Source organism: Urocitellus parryii, chromosome 8 (genome assembly GCF_045843805.1).
Source record: "Urocitellus parryii isolate mUroPar1 chromosome 8, mUroPar1.hap1, whole genome shotgun sequence".
NCBI classification, from domain to species: domain Eukaryota; kingdom Metazoa; phylum Chordata; class Mammalia; order Rodentia; family Sciuridae; genus Urocitellus; species Urocitellus parryii.
In genome coordinates, this window is record NC_135538.1 from 41,354,323 (window position 1) to 41,374,061 (window position 19,739).

Here is a 19,739-nt window from a genome sequence, read left to right on the forward strand (position 1 = left end):
TTCTAAGCTCTGTCATGATCCTGTGCCAAGAGGACATCTGTGTGACAACTTGCAGTGTGCCCTCAGCTTGAGTTCCTGTCTTTAGTTTCAAAACCACTTTCAATGCCATGTACCTCCTGCGAGGCACTGTAACCCTTATGAAAGCACGTTTCCCCAGTGCTTTTGTTGTTATTACAATTGGCATCGTAGTTCTGGTGGATTCTGGTTCTTCAGAAGACTCTAGTTTGACTCAGTGGAAGGTACTGGGGATGTGGGAAGCAGAGAATGTGGCCTTCTGAAACCCTATATGCTTGCCTGGTCTCAAATTATGGTTAAACCTGGGTTTTCAGTGTTTTTAATTTCTTCTAAATTTAAAAGATGGGAAATATGATAAAATTGAATATTATGCTTGGAAATATTTCTCTAACATGATTCATTTTGTTCTTAGTTAACCCCGAATTCCTCAATTTGGTGTATATTTTCTAATATGACAATATATGTTACATAAAGTTGCAAAGGCCTAAAAACAACAACAGCAACAACAACAAAATAAAAATCCTGGGCCTATTAGAATAAACAGCTTAACAATTTATCATTTTAAATGAGACGGTACAGTAGCCTTTTACCAATATTCCATTCCACAAATATTTGTTAATCTACTTACAGAAAAAAGGCCCAGTACTAAAATGCTATAATGATACAACTATGAACCTACTTGAATGTAATATTTAGATGTTATCTACTATTCAGACAAATAAGTCATGTCTTGGATACAAATAGAAACTGAACGTGGCTTAATTTTTTTTTTAATTTTTGATAATTAAAATATAGGAACATATTGATGAGTAGACTACTTTGCTCAGCCTGATTGCATTAATTTGATGATTATACAATATGGTTATACTTGTTTCAGTTTTCATGCTGTAAGGTGGTATTGACATGATGCCTCATAAAACAGAATAAATTCATTTTATGACTCTTGCTTTTGTGGGGACAAAGCTGGCTTCCATAGCAATAATAAATAGTTGTAATCCTCTGTTGCTAAATAGGAAAGAGCAAAATCGCATTAACTTATTGTTTCCTCTTTCATTCTTTTTTCTTAAGCCTGATATGAGCATTTTCTTTCCCCCAAACTTTCGGTTAGCCGTTTTCCAACTTGCTGTGCTACATGAATTTCATACTTTTTTCATTAATCATCTCTGTCAAACTTTTTCCCCAATGGTTGGATAACTTTGAAGATTGATTTCAATCTCCTAAGTGTTAAATTCCTTTCATTCCCAGGGTTCAGTTCACAATGGTACTCACTGAAAAATACTATGTCAAAATTTGGGGCACATTGATCCACCTTTTCCGTTCTCAATTGCTTCATCTGTTAAAAAATCAAGAAGATCAAATCAGATGATATCTATATTCCCTATGGCTTTGAGTAAGCATGACACAGAACTTCGGTCAACCTATAAGAAATATCAACGTAGAATTTGCTATCACATCAATATTTGCTTCTGAGATATAGCAGATAGTGTAAGTTAGTCAGTAGATGGCACTGTTTATTATGGTATTATTATGGTTAGAGAAGCATCACATAGAATTGCCAGTTACCTCACCTGATCAGGATGGGGGTAGGAGAAGAGGGCAGCTTGTTTTTGCAGAGAACACATGGATTTCTGAGGTTAAACTGACCTTGAGAAAAAAAATCCAGTTCATTTTCCTGACTCTTCAAAAGAAAAATTCTATTTTAGATGTTTTTCAGGGAACTATATTTTTAACACACTTCATTTGCCCCTTTCAAATTTGAAACACTTATGAAATGCTCTATCCAAATCACATCTTTTCTTCATGTTCTTGTATTTAGTCCTGAGTGAAATGCAGAAAAATTCTTTTCATTCCTTCCCTGAAAAATCCCTCTAGGTTTTTAGGGAGCATTATTATTTTACACAGGCATTTTTTTCTTCCCTGGGACCTAAGAAAGACATTAGATAATGCCTTTCTGAATTCGAATGTGCCATTCATGTCACACTCTAATCTAGTAACTATAAATATGGTTAGTTATTAAGTAACAAAGACATGCAAATGCATGCATACAATACACAAAAAATACAACCATTTTCATTAGCCAAAAGCACATGGCCTCATTTGGAGAAAATGATAGGGCAAAATGAACAAAATGTAGTTAGTAACTGTTATGTATAGACCATTGCTTTCAACTACTATCTCTTCACCTTTCTCTTAATTTCTGCTTTCCATTCATGAATTTGAATTATCATCAAGAAAATATTTAGAATAGTTCAGAGAGTTAACCCTCCTGAACCACAAAGATCATTTCTTTTCTTTAATATTTTCAAGGAAACAATAAGCTTCTTACAATTTTGTCTCTGTCTACTATATTTTAAGTCTCTTCAGTGCATCAAATATATTTTATGTGTCATGGATGTCAAAATTCTTATACAGTGCTAGCTCTGTAAAGACACATGAGTGCTTAGAGAATATTGGTTGGATAAATTAATTTCAGGTAAGTAAAATCAGTCGTTCAGGAGAATTATCAGGAGATTTCAAAACACAATTTTGATTGCTTTCGGGTCAACATTTGATTCCCCTGAACTAAGTTTACTTGCATTGTATTTTTCAGTCAGTAGTTTTCTTTGTGTTATGAACAAAAAGTGAAAAGGAGAATAAAGAGAAGCCACTAGAACAATTAATCATATATAAAGACATGTGCTTAGTTATCTTTTCTTACTTTCTGATGATTATTATTATCATTATTGGTGGTGCTGGGCATTGAACCCAGGGTCTTGTGCATGCTAGTCAAGCACTCTACCAGCTGAGCTATATCCCCAGCCACTTTCTGATTACTATAACCATATTCCTTACATGATATTATTCTATACAGATTCTCCCAGAAAAAATATTATAAGGATTTCCATTGTATTCTATTACAATTATAATCTTACTGTTTTAAATTATTTGAAAAATATGGTGTATTCTTTTGTTTCATTTTGTCTGAGAAGTTTATATTATTTGTACCTTTGGCTATTTGAAAGTGTTTCTTAAACTTTACTCATAATCATTAACTATAGAATGGTATATGCATTGTAATTTTATTCTATACACTTCCTATGAGTATCTTGCTAAAGGGTCCTCTGTAGGAAAACTAATATTTAATTTTAAAATGCTCTTACTACTTGAAGAAATCACTTGGTGTTTGGCAATACCACTTGTTACCTATGAATATAGTTAAAATAAGAAGACATATAGTCTTTTTGAAGACAATATAAAGATGACAATAAGTACCTGAAAAGATTCATTAGCATTAGGGAGATGCAATCTGAGACCATTTTGAGGCACCATCACACTTAATACATTAACCAAAGGTAACCAAAGTGGTAATACCAGATACAGATGAGGACACAGAGAAATTGGATCTCTCACACCTTGCTGGTGAATCCTGAGAATGGTACAGCCAATCTGAAAACAGTCAATAGCTTCTTAAACAAGTAAACCTACCCTTATCACAGGGCTCAGCTCTGACTCTGGTGGATGTTTATTCCAATAAAAAAAGGAATGAAATATCCACCCATGCAGCAAATTAGGTGAATCTCAGGGGCATCATGCTGCATGATAAAAGGCCAATCTCCAAAAGTCATGTATTGCATGATTCCATTTATGAAACATTATTGATATGACAAAATCACCAAGAGGGAGAAAAAAAATAGTGGCTCTAGAGGAAATAGATAGTAATGGGGGTGGTGTTGGCAGTGATGTTGTAAAAGGGTAGCAAGAGGGAAGAGAACTGGAGGACATTATATTAAGCAAAACAAGTCAGGCACAGAAAGACAAATACTGCCCGTTCACACTTACATGTGGAAACCAAAGGTGATCTCAAAGAAGTAGATGAAAGAATAGTGGTAACAGAGCCTGGGAGAGGTGTATGTGGGTGGGTAGAGAGAGTATAATTAATAGGTGCAGGGGTGCAGATGGATGGAATGATTCTAATTTTTTTACAACATGTAGGATAACTATGGCTGACAATAATTAATATTTCAAAATAGCTAATAATGAAATTTTGAGTGTTCCCAAAACAAAGAAATGACATGTCTTCTGTGAGAGGCCAATGATGTGATCAATATACATAGTATTTATATATTGAAATGCTATTCTATAAATATATTAAATGCTGTGATTTCCATATGTAAACTATAAACACACATTCATGCACACACACTCACACATACATATACACACAACTGAAAAGAAAAGTGGAAATGGAAATTTTAGTGGTAATGGAATATTTCTCTATCTGGTTTGTGTTGGTCACTACATAGATGATACAATGTCATAGAACTAAAACACATTGTTCTAACATTGGTTGGTCTTCCTGATTTTGATATTGCACTACAGTCATATAAGAAGAAACCATTGGGGAAACCAGAGTGGAAGGAAAGTACTACTGTTCTGTACTATCTTTAACACTTTCTGTGTTAGAATAACTTCTAACTTTTTATAACATGTAGGATAACTATGGAAGACAATAATTAATATTTCAAAATAGATAATAAGGAGAATTTTTAATGTTCCCAAAACAAAAAATAACATGTCTTCTGTGACAGATATGCCAAAGATGTGAACACTATGCATTGTATTTATATATTGAAACACCATTGTGTACATATATTAAATGCTATGATTACCCTATGTAAACTACACTCACACACACACAAACAAACACATACACACAACTGAATAGATATTTTTGATAGGTTTTGATATTGCACTACAGTTGTATAAGAAGGAACCATTGGGGAAAACCAAGTGGAGGATACATACTACTGTTCTATACTTCCTTTAACACTTTCTGTGATTCTATAATTTTTCAAAACAGCAAAAAACCTTCATTGATTTCTTCCCATCTTGAATTGAGTTCTAAAACAGGCAATACACTAGTTTCCCTTTCTTTCCTCAAAGCAATTTTTCTTTATTTTATGTTACCATTGTTCTGTTCTTGTGGGTTTCAAGACTCACTAAATTGAGCTTTCTCAGAAATGTTTTCTACTTTTGTAATGGTAAATATAATGATATGAAGAAAAAATTTTTCAATCTCTGTACTCAACTATAAGGCCAATTAATACACAGAACATAGTATGTTCACTCAGGAAACAAATATGCTTAGGTCGAAGAAATATTTATTTTTAATATAAACATTCAAAATATTGTATAAATTAGCTGAAGTATTGAAAGCTAACTATTTTTAGAAATATAAATCTTTGCTTTTCACAAGTTGGTTATAATCAAGACACTACCAAATTAGAACTTCCTTTCATATTCTATATCACATATTTAAATATGAACAGAAAAATAAACAGTAAGGAATACATTTTCAATTTATTCCCAATCAAATGAAACACTATACCATGAAATGCTTTGCATTTTCATTTGTTGCACAGATGTGTCTGGAAGTAACTTGACTTGAAATCTGGGATATCTAACTATAAATTATTCTCAGTGTGATGCAGAGGATATACATTTTAACTACTATTTTGACTGCTAAAGATCCTTGAAAGCACTGTCCAGGAAAGATTGTGGAAATTTTTTAAATAAACAGTGAGATATTTTTCCATGGAGATACTTGGATTAGATCACACGTTTAGAGAATAAACTAACATATGTATAAAAGAAATCTAATTACTTTATGATTTTTCCTTATAAAGCTTAATGGATCACCTCATTGGTCAAAATTATCCTTTTAGTCATTCACAAAAACTAAAAAAAATTCAACATCCTCAGAATTCTGATAGAACTCCCAATTTGTTAAACATTTTTGCATATGATCATTTCCTCTAAAAATATTTTCATACTTCTTTCTCTCTCTCTCTATATATATATATATATAAAATGCCTTAATGAGATGATATGAAAAGTGTCCCTGTAAGAATCTTTTTAAAACTTATTAAGGCCCCTTTCTATATAATAAAGCAATTTGTATGTTATTACTTTTATCTTCTTCATTCCTTGGCTATTCCTATATCCAGAAGTATACATTTTAGCAAAACCATTTCAACAAATACTTTTCCTTCCAGCTTCAAGTCTATTATATGCTTTACGTGGAGTTTAAAGTGCTATATTGTTCTTGGAGCTGTTTCTCAGTCTTTCTTTTCATGATATTATATGCCCCTTAATAAACTCCATGAGAACAAAGCTCCAGAGTCCATAATCCTGAGGATGAAGTGGCCTGTATGGGGGATATTCAAGATGATTTTGGTATTAATTCTGTACCCAAACCATCAAATTCCTTTAGAAGCATTAATCCAGAATATGAAAGAAGAAGAAATGTGTTGCCATGTGACAATACTCTACTTGTAACCAAGTAGAGTAACAATACTCTACTTGTAGTCAAAAGTCTACTGTGGTTCAGCCTTCCTTAGTGTGGCTCAGCCTTGCTCACTGTAACTGCCACCTCCAGCTTCATATGCTCCCTGTGCTCAGCACTGGCCCACTCTTGTATAGTAAATAATAGCTGTGTTTAGCCCTCAGCCTTACATAAAATAGAAAATGTATTTCTTAACGTAGTGACCCAGATTTCCTTTCAATGGGAAAGAGAATATCATCCCTTTCTTACTGGTTAATGGAAACTGCCAGGTAAATTATGTATAATCACTCAAAAATCCTAAAGTAAGTAACCTACTGAATGGACATTCCACATCTCTCCACCACCACTACTCTTAATCCTCATGCACACACACGCATTACCTCCAAAGACCATTAGCTCATGTCGTTATATAAGTAGCCCTAGCTAAGAGCTGAGATTGGCACTGTGAAATAGATAGAAATATTGGTTTGAAGTCCTGTTGCTTTGGCATTTTCCAGTACATCTTAAAATGTCAGTGGTGAATATATGTTCAAATATTATTGTCTGGCAAGTTGCCCAGGGCTCCAAAAATGAGATAGAATGAGTTAATATTTGACTAGTAACTGTGAAAGTGCCATAAAGCTTACCAGTTGGTTCTTGAGTCCAATTAGTTAAAGTCACCTGACTAGTTTTTCAGTTGTCAACTCTATCATTGTCCTTGCCTGAACTCCACAAGGTGTGTCAACACAGATGGACCCAAGAATTCAATGAAGCACTCCCTCAGCTTGTCAATGATAGGAACTCTCTATGGTTCCCACACAGATCCTCTGGTGGATGGACACTCCAGGATTCTATACCCTCATTTGCTTATTCATCTTGATCTGATTTTGTTCTGTATACACATAAATGACTTGGAAACGCTCAGCATGGCTGCCAGTGAAGTAAATCAAAGGGCTTCCTATGCCTGAATCCAACTTAGATCTTTTAAAGCAACAATTGAACCTCTTTGTCTTGCTCCGCTAGGATACCAAGGATACAACACTATTTCCAACCAGTTCCCTAATTGAAATCCCTTCAGAATTGTTTTTTTAAAGTAGTTAATAGGTTGGATAAAAAAAAATTACATAGTCTCAGCATCTTTAGGAAGTCATAACAGGTTGAAAAATGGAGTTAGAAATGTTATTTTTAGCCCATATATTACAGCAAGAGATTAGCACTTTTGAAATTAGATTGTAGAAAAACTGACACATGAGGTTACTGAAATTCTTTATACACCTGAAGATATATAAATTTATGCACATACACAGATGAAAGTCCACAAATTCTTTGTTAGGACAGTCATTTTGGGCATGATACATTGGTATTTAAAACTCAACTTCAAATTTATTATGAATTTGTGCCACTGGTGACTTGAAGTAATGACTTTGTGATCAATCTCAATTGCTTAGGTTAAAAAAAAAAAAAGATTTTTTACATGATTTTTTTGATATTTGCTTAGGTATGGGAATTTAACCCAGGGATGCTTAACCACTGAGCCACATCCCTAGTTCTATCTATTTTATTTTGTGACAGGGTGTCTCTAGATTGCTGAGGCTGTCCTGGAATCCCTGGAATTAAAGGCATGTGTCACCACACACTGCTTGGTTTACAAGATTTTTTTTTTAAAGAAATACATGTCCTCATAAGACAAATCCTTGATGAACAGGAAAAAAGTCTGACAGGTAGGCGTAAACTATTTTCAAAATGCTTTTCCTGAAGATCAGATTATTTTGAGGTTATGGAAATCATATTATTCTTTTTCTTTCTTTCTTAAGATCATTTTTGGTGCATCATAACTGTACATAATATTGGCCTTCATTGTTACACATTGGTACATTCACATAAACTAATTTGGGTCAATTAGATTTCCCATTACCTTTCCTTACCCAACCTCTCAATGCCTCTGGAAATCACTTATTATGATTACTGAGAAGGACAAGAAAAAAGGAAATAAATTGTTGGATGGCAGTTCTTCAATGCCAAGGATCATTCAAGGTATCACCAACAGAGCATTGCTCCAAAATTGGGGGCAGAGAAGAGGAAGCTACTCTGGTTAACTGTTGCAGAGTTTGATCAGTTCAATGGATTTTGGTCTTTGTTATATTTTGCCAGTCCCAAATAAAAGTTTTTCAAATGGACAACTAACCAGCAAAGCTGCTCCAGTCCCTTCTATCCAGTCTAGTATTTCTTACTCTGAGCCAATCATCCTAATGTTCCTCCCCAGCAACTGAAGAAACAAGGATTTATGATAAACATGAAAGAAAACTCCACTTTTTATATCATTTGATAATCTCTTTATGTCCATAAATTGCTAAAGTTTTGCGATAAATTTTCTCAAATAATATTTCATCTGTGCTCATAAAAAGTATACACATTTTAATGTGAGACCAAATAAAATCCAGTGATAGACATTAATAGCATATCTCCAATAAATATTTAATAAAAAGGCTAGCAAATTCAGGGTCTTTAATGAAACTTTAATAAAATTTATGAGATAAGGAAACTGAAAGTACAATATTTCCTTAGGAACTCTTCTGATTGGCTTTATCTTGTTTACAATATAGAAGGTTTTTATAAGAATGCGGGGCATATGAAATCTTCTAAGGCTCTCTTGGTGTTTTCTCCATTAAACCCTTGTCTTAAAAAAATCTTGAATCTATATAAATCTTTGTAATTTTCAGAGTACCTGTATAACATTTTTCTCAAGAATGCAGTGAGGTTGCTCTTTCCAAGAACTCTTCAATTCTGAAATATAAGAAGTGTGTTTCCCAGCATTGAAACCCAAAGGCTCACAAAGGAATGAGAAGATCATATAAAAATCTCTCATGACAAATCTGAACTCTGCTTTTCCCAACCATATGAAGCCTATTGTAAGAAGATCCCAAGCAATTTGGCAAACCGAAGCAAAATATATGATTTGATAGGAGTAAGCCATGTGATGTTGCAGGAAGGCAGATTTTAATGCTGAATTTCTGATTGTATCCTCCCAAAAGTTATTCCATGAATATCATGCAGGAATGTAACCTCCAAAAAATAAATAAAAAAGAAATTTAGACTTAAGAAGGCTGCATAATATTTGCATGTTCATGCATTTTTACCACACATCATACCTTCTTATTTCTTCCTTGCTCTGATGTGAAGCATGGACTTTCATTTTTCATTTTGGCTTAATATGTTATCACTTAATAATAATTCAGTAAATTTAAATAGAACTAGAAATTCACCTAATGACTCATGTCTTAGGGATGGTTTCGAAAAAAAGTAAGTGCGCATTTTGAATCCTAGAGTATTCCCAGAGTTTCTTAGAATTGTTGCAACTGATGCTGGAAGCTTTGAAATAAAGCAGAAGGCAAAGTTCTGTGGTTTGTGACTCTTCCCCAAAGTATATAAAATTGATAGACATTGAATATAAATAAACAACTATGCATCATTGAATTTTTTCCTGTCACTAAAATGCTAGTAGAGCTCAATGAATTGTGATTCCCTTGGTCTACAGTACAGGAAAAATAAGAAATTTAAAGACTTGAGTTACATAAAGTTTCTGATAATGTACCTTAGTACTTAGAATGTTATCAACTTAAAAACGCAAAAAGAGAAATGTCATCATTTTCCATAGCATTTGGAAACTTTCCATAGTTTGGGAACTTTACTATCAGAGGTCATCAGTTCTCAGACATTTATATGTTTTGAATACTTAGCCAATCTGAGATTGGGATGCATCTTCCAGTTGTTGTCTCAGTGATTTTGTTCATGCCTAACAACTGATGGCATCTTAGTTTTGGTAAAATAATGTAAATGTTTAGGTGAAATAAAGAAAGGAAAAGCTGATATGTGTAGCTACTGGGTGTTTTGTATTTCCCTTTGTTATCTTTGTAAATTAAGAGAAAAGATAAACCAAAAGTTTCTAGCTTAAGTTAGGTAAAATCAGAGAGGAGCAAACGTAGATTATACAGCTAATACTTCTCTGCCACCTGTAATTTCTAAAACCACTAAGAGCATTTTTTTTAAATTAACTTTATTAACATTTATATTAAATTATATAGTTTATATTAAATAATTTGATCTATATTAAATGTTATTTAAATTGACTTTATTAAAATGTATTAGTTAAATAAAATTTAATGTATTTTTAAATATGAATCATACTTTAATTTAATAAACAATATCAATTAATAAAATAAATTAAAATCAAACAATATTAATAAAATAAATTTAAACAATATTAATTAATAAAATAAATTTAAATTAGATTAATTTATATTAAATGATAATATCATTTATATTTAAAAATTTATTAAATATTATTTAACTTAATTTTATTTTATTTTATTTATTTTTTTTTTAAAGAGAGAGTGAGAGAGGAGGGAGAGAGAGAGAGAGAGAGAGAGAGAGAGAGAGAGAGAATTTTTTTTTTAATATTTATTTTTTAGTTTTCGGCGGACACAACATCTTTGTTGGTATGTGGTGCTGAGGATCGAACCCGGGCTGCACGCATGCCAGGCAAGCGCGCTACCGCTTGAGCCACATCCCCAGCCCTTAACTTAATTTTAATAAAAATGTTCTGAATGGTTTTAGAAATGACAGGTGTCAGAGAATTATGTGCTATGCAATCTGTTTTTCTTTTCTCTGATTTCACCTACTTAAGCTAGAAACTTCTGATTCATCTTTTACCTTAATTTATCAAAAGGTTGTAACTACTCTTGTTTGAAAGGTTTTCATCTTTCAAAAATTTATGTTAGCTTATTTCTCTCCCCAACTTGTTTTGATCAAATGTTTTAAAAAATGTGTTGATAAGCATTATTTTAGAGCCCCCAAAAGTATGTACATAAACAGTCCAGGTATTTAATGATACATTCTTACTAATTAACTTTTCCATTGCCAATGGATCTTGTGATTCCACTTTGGGGTTGACTCATAAAAATAGTCTTCCTTCTGGACATATTTAACATCTAGAAAACTGAATTAATGTGAAGTGACTTTTCTATAGAAATGGAAATAAGTAAAATGGATAGGGCTCATAGAATTTGGATTCAAATCATCTTAGAATTTATGCACTAAACTTAGTGTTCAGGTCCTCCCCAATGAAATATTCTTCTGGTAGTTGTACAACGTTTTCTTGGATAAACTAAAGATTTCACAACTTTTTGCAACATCACAGTTGTATTTCATATACTCTAAATCTGAGATCTTCTTCATCTGGGTTGGATTTTTCTTCTTTCTTGTTATTTAAATGTATCATTTTAATCTTAATGACATTAAATTTAATAAATATAATCATTTTTTAGAAAAGAGTTTGGAGCTAATTTACTAATGCTGCTCTGTACAGTTGCTCACAAATGTACAACAGAATTGATGACTGGTGATGATTAACTGCTACATTGGAACAAAATTTTTAAGCACAAAGTGCTACAGCAAACAAAACAAATTTATTAAAAAGTACTATAGCAAAACAACAACAACAACAACAACAACAAATTACCTATTAGCTATATACCTATATATACCAGCTTATTTTCTTTCTCTTTTTGTCTACAAATACAGAGTTCTTTTCCAAAAGGCCATGATGTAAAACATCAAAAAGTTTTATAGCTTCTTTAAAATGCTAAATATTTAGAAGATCCTGGAGTACAACTCTGGCACTAATGTCTGGGGACACTGGCAATGGTGTAAAGGTGGGCATGAAATCTGCGATGGGTTTAAAAAGAGGATGCCCAGGTCCATCAAGTCCAACTTCAGCTAGGTTACTAAGAGGCACAGCTGCAGAACGTGGATTCCTGTTGGTGCTTCTGCCAGCTCTGAATTCGGGTGCATCTTTAACATTTCCTGGTCCATTTACACCTTGCTCTCTCCTTCCTGGTGAGTCTAGACAGTCCATGGAGAAATGGGAGAAAGCTTTGGTGTTGGGACAGAGGGATGAGATTCCATTTCCAGAAATTTGAGAAAGAGTTCTGAAAAAGAACTATTAAGCATAGGTTGTTGAGGTTGTTGATTTGGTCTCAAAGCTATGTTGGGGACACTTTTTGATGTCCCTCCTAGCCAACTACTCATCCACTTGGTAACACCACCATAATCTTCATTCAACAACTGCTCCATTTCCTCTTTTGGAATGTCCAGGATGCTTCCCATCAACTGTAACACTTCACGACGTTTGCCTTTTTGTGTCTGGAAATGACCAATAAAAAGGTTTCTCATGAGGACTTTGTTCACTTTTCCTTCTGTGCTGTTGACCAAAGTAGACAATTTCTGTTGTGCATGGTCCAACATTTCTTTTTGGAGCTCGTTTTGTTTTTTCAATTCTTCCATCTGTTCTTCCTTGAGATCTAAGTCTTCTCTCAGTCTGGAAGCAGAATCCAACAGAGCATTCGCTTGATCCAAACGTTCCTGCAATGATGATACTTCTCTTTCTAGTTTTTTGGCCTTGTTCTTCCATTCAGCTATCTACTGTTTTTCTTTGGCTAATTCAGCAGAATGCATAGCTTTCTCTTTTTGTTGGAAGTGCTCTAGAACCCTTTGCAGGTTACTTGATGACAGGGCATACTGCCTTACTTGTTCCTGAGAGAGTGAAAGCTGCAGTGCATTCTCATCCCTCTGTTGAGAGACCAGACTCAACCGTTCCTGCAGAGACTCTATCTGCACACTGGCTTGATGACTTGCCTTAGAAGATGCAACTAGCTTTTCCTCCAAGAGTGTGACTTTCTGTCTCAGTTGAATCTCTTTGTCTTCTGCAGCCAAAATTTCCTGGGTGTAAGACTCTTCTGATTCCAAGAGATGGCTGCGTAGCCTTTCTAGCTCCCGGTTTAGGAGTAATTCTTGGTCCTATAAGCGTTGAACCTCCTCCTGAAGGGCACTGTTTTCCATCTGCTCTTGTTTTAGTGCTAGGATGACTTGGTTTCGTTCTTGCTGAAATGTAGCTGTCTTCTGCATTGACTCAACTGCATTGGAAAGCTGGCTGAATTCCCCAGCTTCTCCCTTTTCTTTTGCTTCCAACAGTTGCTCAAAGGCAAGAGCTTTCTCTTTCATTGACTGACATTCCAATTCTTTTTCTCACAGGATCTCCGATAACTTCAAGTTTGTCCCTTGCAATGATTGATACTCCCTTTCCTTTTCTTTGCATGTTTCTCTTATGTTTTCATTTTCCCCTTTGGGTGTACAAGTGTCCACTTCTAAAATCAGTATTCTCTCCTTTAGCTCTCTTACTGTGTGCTTCAACAACTCCTTTTCTTTCCACAGGTCATGTTTTTCACTGCCACTTTCTACATTAAGGTTTTCAACTTTGGTCTCTGGAAAAATATCAGATTTCTCTGTTGGAGCATCGTGTGTTTTTCCAGGCAACTGGGCTTTTATTTGGTCAATAGTTTTCTGCAAGTTCTTAATCTCCTCCTCTTTTTCTAAAATTAACTGGCTATGTGCAGCATTCATCTGCTCATATTGGTATTTAAATTCATCCATTTCCTTCTTCTACTCCTGTAAAGATTGAAGTAGTCGCATTTTACGCTTGTTTTTATTTGTAATTATCTTTCGATAGTGTTTAATTTCATCTTCCAGATGATTTTTTACTATATTCAGTTGAGATACCTCCAATTCTAGTCCTGTTATAGCATCCAGGGTTTTAGGCTCAGCCATAGGTACAGCTTGATTGTGATGTTCCCTGAGTCTTTCCAATTCTTCTTGCAGATGGTTGTTTTCTGCTTTCATGGAGCCAAGACTTCTGTCCTTTTCTTCAATGGATTGCCTTAAAGTTTCATTTTCTCTTAAGGCCTGAGAACACTTATCTAAATCCTTTTGGAGTTCTGAACTTTTTTCTTCGAGTTTTTCAATAAAAACTTGTTTTTCATTTATAACTTGTAGCAATTGCTTCTGTTCTTCTATATGAGATGCCAAAATTTCCTCAGTTTCTTTTTGATCAGCAGTCATTTGCTCAATATTCTTTTTGAGTCCTGCTATTTCAAAGTCCTTCTTTTGATTGAGTTGCAATACACATTCATGTTTCAGCTTTAAGGCAGAGGTATTCAAATTATGTGCATTGGAGAGTTCCTGAATAGTCTGCTTGTGATTATTTGCTTCTTCCAACAGTCTTTTTTCTGCCTGGTGCAGATCGGCTTCTTTGTCTCTTTTTAGGGTCTCTGTGATAATGTCTTTTTCTGGAGAGATTTGATTGTTAGCAGCAACAGATTCTTCCAACTTACGCCTTACATCTTCACGTGCTAAAATCAACATTTCATTTTCCGTTTTGAGATCAACAGCAACTTTCTTTAAATTTTCATTGAGCTGTTCTACTTCAGAAAGATTTTGCCTTAAATTGCTAACTTCAGCTTCCCATTCTTTAAACAAGTCATCCTTACAATGACTGTTAGAGTCTTCATTCAAAGAACTTCGGATCTTACTCTTCAATCCAGACGGTTCATCTTCAATTTGTCTAATGTGTTCATTAAGCCCAAGGTTTTCCTGCTGGATGTTTAAACTATTTTTTTGTGACTGATTTAGCTGATCTACTAAAGCTTCTACTTTATCTTCAAGCTTCTGGTTAGTTAAATGCAAATCACTGAGACTCTGTGCACTCTGAGTTAACTTCTCCTTCTGCACATGCAACTCTTGGGATATGTTCATTTGATCATCCTCAAGTTGATGAACTCTCTTTTTTTTACCATCTAGATCTTGTTCCAACTTCTTGATGACAAGGTCTCCTTCATTTTGTTGTTTTGATAGCTCATCTTGTATCAAAATCATGTGCTTTGTAGTTTCCTGATTCTGATGGTCCAGTTCTTCTAACTCAGCTATCAGCATTTTCTTATCATTGATAGTCTGATTCAGTTCTTCCTCCTTTGCCTTCAAGTTAAATTTTAAGTCTTGTAATTGTACATCCAAATTCATGTCTGTTGAAGCTCTGTTTTTCATGACTTGATAGTCACAGCTCAATTTTGACAGTGACATCTGAAGTTCTTCTTTTTCCTGACTCAATGATGACTTCTCTTTTTCTAAAGCTTCAATGCATTTTAAGTTTCAGATTGTCTTCAGCAAGACGGTTATCCTGGTTTAAACCATTTAGTCTCATGATTTCCTTCTCCGCATCAGCCAGAGCTTGTTGTAGCCTGAACACTTCTTCCACTGCTGAACTCTGTGGAAGGATTTTTCCCTTTTCTGCCACAGTAGAACTCTGCTCCAAAACTGACATTTCATGCTGGTGATCATCTATGTCTGGACTTTGGTTTGGTTGAAGAGTCTTAATAGTATTTTGTACTTTGCAGATTTCACTCGTGTCAGAATGATTTGTTCCCTGAGCCTCAACAATCTGCTTTGAGTGGCCAACTTCAGATTCATGCCTTGAAACTTCAATTGACAATCTGTTTGATTCTTGTTGTGATAAAATTATGTCACTAAAGTCCATGTCATCACCAGGAAAGGCTGAAAAATGACTACTGATCCAGGAACCAAACGGAACCGGTGCAGTTGTTGTTGGTACACCACAAGCTCCTGGAGGTACTGATTGAGCAGCTGCCTGTAGTTGGAACATTTGATCTTGCAGTGCAATCTGTCTTGCTTTAAGATGGCTGATCTCTACCTCTTTCTATTGCAGTTGATTTTGGTAACTTACAGACTGATGCTTTATTTGCAGCACTGATGCTTCATGCTTTTCTTCCAGAACAGTACAATACTTTTTCAGTCTTTCATTCTCACATCTTAGTGTGGAATCAGTAGCTTCGATTTTCTTTCTCCAACAATGAGGAAAAGCTGCTTCTAGGTCTCCTAAGTCATCCAGAAGCATTTTCTTGGTGAAGCTGGAGATAATGCCAGTGAGGGAAGCCAAGCTGCACCCCACCTGACCCAAGAAGTGGCCTAAGCCTGAGCCCAGGCCTCCAAACCAAGACCACATAACCGCCACTTCAGTGATCCATCAGAGCAGCTCAGAAAACCACATCCATCACCATCCACTTCTCTGCCCCGAACATTCTCCAGCATTGCTGGGGTCAATTATGACCCAAGCGCTCAGAATTCCTCACAGCGCGAGGTTCCTGGGGCTCTGCCAACACCAATCATCACTTCCTGCCTGTAAAGGTAGAAGCCTTTCCTGGACTTTGACCAGGGACTGGCAGCCAGGAGCACACTGACTCCCTGCAGGGCCTCTGCTTCTTCCCTGCACTTGCCTGTCAGCTATTGGCTCACAGGATTGGGCAGGGTTGGCTGGGAGGAGCTAGAGATCCAGGAAAGTGTTCTAGTTTGAGTCCCAAAGCAGTGTGCTGTGGAATCACAAAGAATCAAAGTTGTAGATGAAATCCAAAGGTAGTTCACTGGACAGTTCCCTCTTGTCTGGGAGAGGTGGACTTCTTGTTGCATTAAGTTGCATTCAGTTGACAAGGTCTCGCTCCAATACAGAATGCAATCTATAACTAAAAGTCCCCTAATTCAAAAGTAAATCTCACCCCATAACACCAGCACAGACACACCCAGAATAAAAGTTGGCCAAGTATCTGGGCATCATAGCCCAGATGAGTTAACATATAAAATTAACCATCACAAATTCTTAATCATTCTCAGAATTCAAATTATAATATGCATTAAATGTCAATAAAGAACCATCTTCACCCTTTCCAAAAATAAATTTTTGCTCTTAATCTATAAATTTTTGAGTTCATTTTAATATTATATGGTCCTGGTAAGTGCTGATTGAAGTTTTTATTTAAGTGCTCAAAAATTGCGCTTACATTTCACTTAACAAACTTTGTTTTTGAGCCAATAACTTGATGTACACTTAACCTGTTGTTGTTCATCAGTGCCTAATATAACCCAGGTCTAAACAGTACAGAGTGAAAAAAAAAAGTTGAGAAATTTTCTACAATGGAGTAACAATCCTAAATTTAAATCCTTCCCATAGAATTAAAAATCAGGAAGAGAAAAGGTAAGACCCTACTTTCCAAAGTGTTTAATTTCCAACAAGATAATGAGGAGGCAGCTTTGTAGAGTTGGGGGACTAAGCAAAGAGATGAAGCATGTGGGCCATAACAGACATACAAATTGGGACCAAAGCAATTTTGGAGCTGAATCGACAGGATGCATTTATAAAACCTCTCTCACAGGCATGAGTCAAAGAGTAAATGAGAACATACTGTGTAGTTCTCACCTGATGGCTGGTGCAGAGAAAGTGGCCAACAAATAGAGCCTGCTGCCACTTTGTTCATATTTGCTTTTTGTTTTATTTAGGAACATTTTTTTGTTTTTTTTTCTTTTTTTTATTGTTGGTTGTTCAAAACATTACATAGTTCTTGTTATATCATATTTCACACTTTGATTCCAGTGGGTTATGAACTCCCAATTTTTACCCCATATACACATTGCATAATCACATCAGTTACACTTCCATTGATTTACATATTACCATACTCATGTCTGTTGTATTCTGTTGCCTTTCCTATCCTCTACTATCCCCCCTCCCCTCCCCTCCCTTCCCTTCTTGTCTCTCTACCGCCTCTACTGTAATTCATTTCTCCCCCTTGTATTATTTTTCCCTTTCCCCTCACTTCCTCTTGTATGTAATTTTGTATAACCCCGAGGGTCTCCTTCCATTTCCATGCAATTTCCCTTCTCTCTCCCTTTCCCTCCCACCTCTCATCCCTGTTTAATGTTAGTCTTCTTCTCATGCTCTTCTTCCCTACTCTGTTCTTAGTTATTCTCCTTATATCAAAGAAGACATTTGGCATTTGTTTTTTAGGGATTGGCTAGCTTCACTTAGCATAATCTGTTCTAATGCCATCCATTTCCCTCCAAATTCTATGATTTTGTCATTTTTTAATGCAGAGTTAATACTCCATTTTGTATAAATGCCACATTTTTTTTTTTTATCCATTCGTCTATTGAAGGGCATCTAGGTTGGTTCCACAGTCTTGCTATTGTGAATTGTGCTGCTATGAACATCGATGTAGCAGTGTCCCTGTAGCATGCTCTTTTTAGGTCTTTAGGGAATAGACCAAGAAGGGGAATAGCTGGGTCAAATGGTGGTTCCATTCCCAGCTTTCCAAGAAATCTCCATACTGCTTTCCAAATTGGCTGTACCAATTTGCAGTCCCACCAACAATGTACAAGTGTATCTTTCCCCCACATCCTTGCCAGCACTTGTTGTTGTTTGACTTCATAATGGCTGCCAATCTTACTGGAGTGAGATGGTATCTTAGGGTGGTTTTGATTTGCATTTCTCAGACTGCTAGAGATGGTGAGCATTTTTTCATGTACTTGTTGATTGATTGTATGTCCTCTTCTGAGAAGTGTCTGTTCAGGTCCTTGGCCCATTTGTTGATTGGGTTATTTGTTATATTATTGTCTAATTTTTTGAGTTCTTTGTATACTCTGGATATTAGGGCTCTATCTGAAGTGTGAGGAGTAAAGATTTGTTCCCATGATGTAGGCTCCCTGTTTACATCTCTTATTGTTTCTTTTGCTGAGAAAAAACTTTTTAGTTTGAGTAAGTCCCATTTGTTGATTCTAGGTATTAACTCTTGTGCTATGGGTGTCCTATTGAGGAATTTGGAGCCCGAGCCCACAGTATGTAGGTCGTAGCCAACTTTTTCTTCTATCAGATGCCGCATCTCTGATTTGATATCAAGCTCCTTGATCCATTTTGAGTTAACTTTTGTGCATGTCGAGAGAAAGGGATTCAGTTTCAATTTGTTGCATATGGATTTCCAGTTTTCCCAGCACCATTTGTTGAAGATGCTATCCTTCCTCCATTGCATGCTTTTAGCCCCTTTATCAAATGTAAGAAAGTTTTAGTTTTGTGGGTTGGTTTCTGTGTCCTCTATTCTGTACCATTGGTCCACCTGCCTGTTTTGGTATGAGTTCCATGCTGTTTTTGTTACTATTGCTCTGTAGTATAGTTTGAAGTCTGGTATCGCTATACCACCTGATTCACACTTCCTGCTTAGCATTGTTTTTGCTATTCTGGGTCTTTTATTTTTTCATATGAATTTCATGATTGCTTTCTCTGTTTCTACAAGAAATGCCATTGGTATTTTGATTGGCATTGCATTAAACCTATAGAGAACTTTTGGTAATATCGCCATTTTGATGATGTTAGTTCTGCCTATCCATGAACAGGGTATATTTTTCCATCTTCTAAGATCTTCTTCAATTTCTCTCTTTAGGGTTCTGTAGTTTTCATTGTGTAAGTCTTTCACCTCTTTTTTTTAGGTTGATTCCCAAGTATTTTTTTTTTTTTGAGGATATTGTGAATGGAGTGGTTGTCCTCATTTCCATTTCACAGGAATGCCTTTGATTTATGCGTGTTGATTTTATATCCTGCCACTTTGCTGAATTCATTTATTAGCTCTAATAGTTTCTTTGTAGACCCTTTTGGGTCTGCTAGGTATAGAATCATATCATCTGCAAATAGTGA

General features: G+C 35.3%; 1 pseudogene; it reads right to left on the minus strand.

The window, feature by feature from the left end:
* Positions 1–16,229, minus strand: part of LOC144256418 (thyroid receptor-interacting protein 11 pseudogene) — a 167,414-nt pseudogene extending 151,185 nt beyond the window's left edge.
* Positions 16,230–19,739: the final 3,510 nt, after the last annotated feature.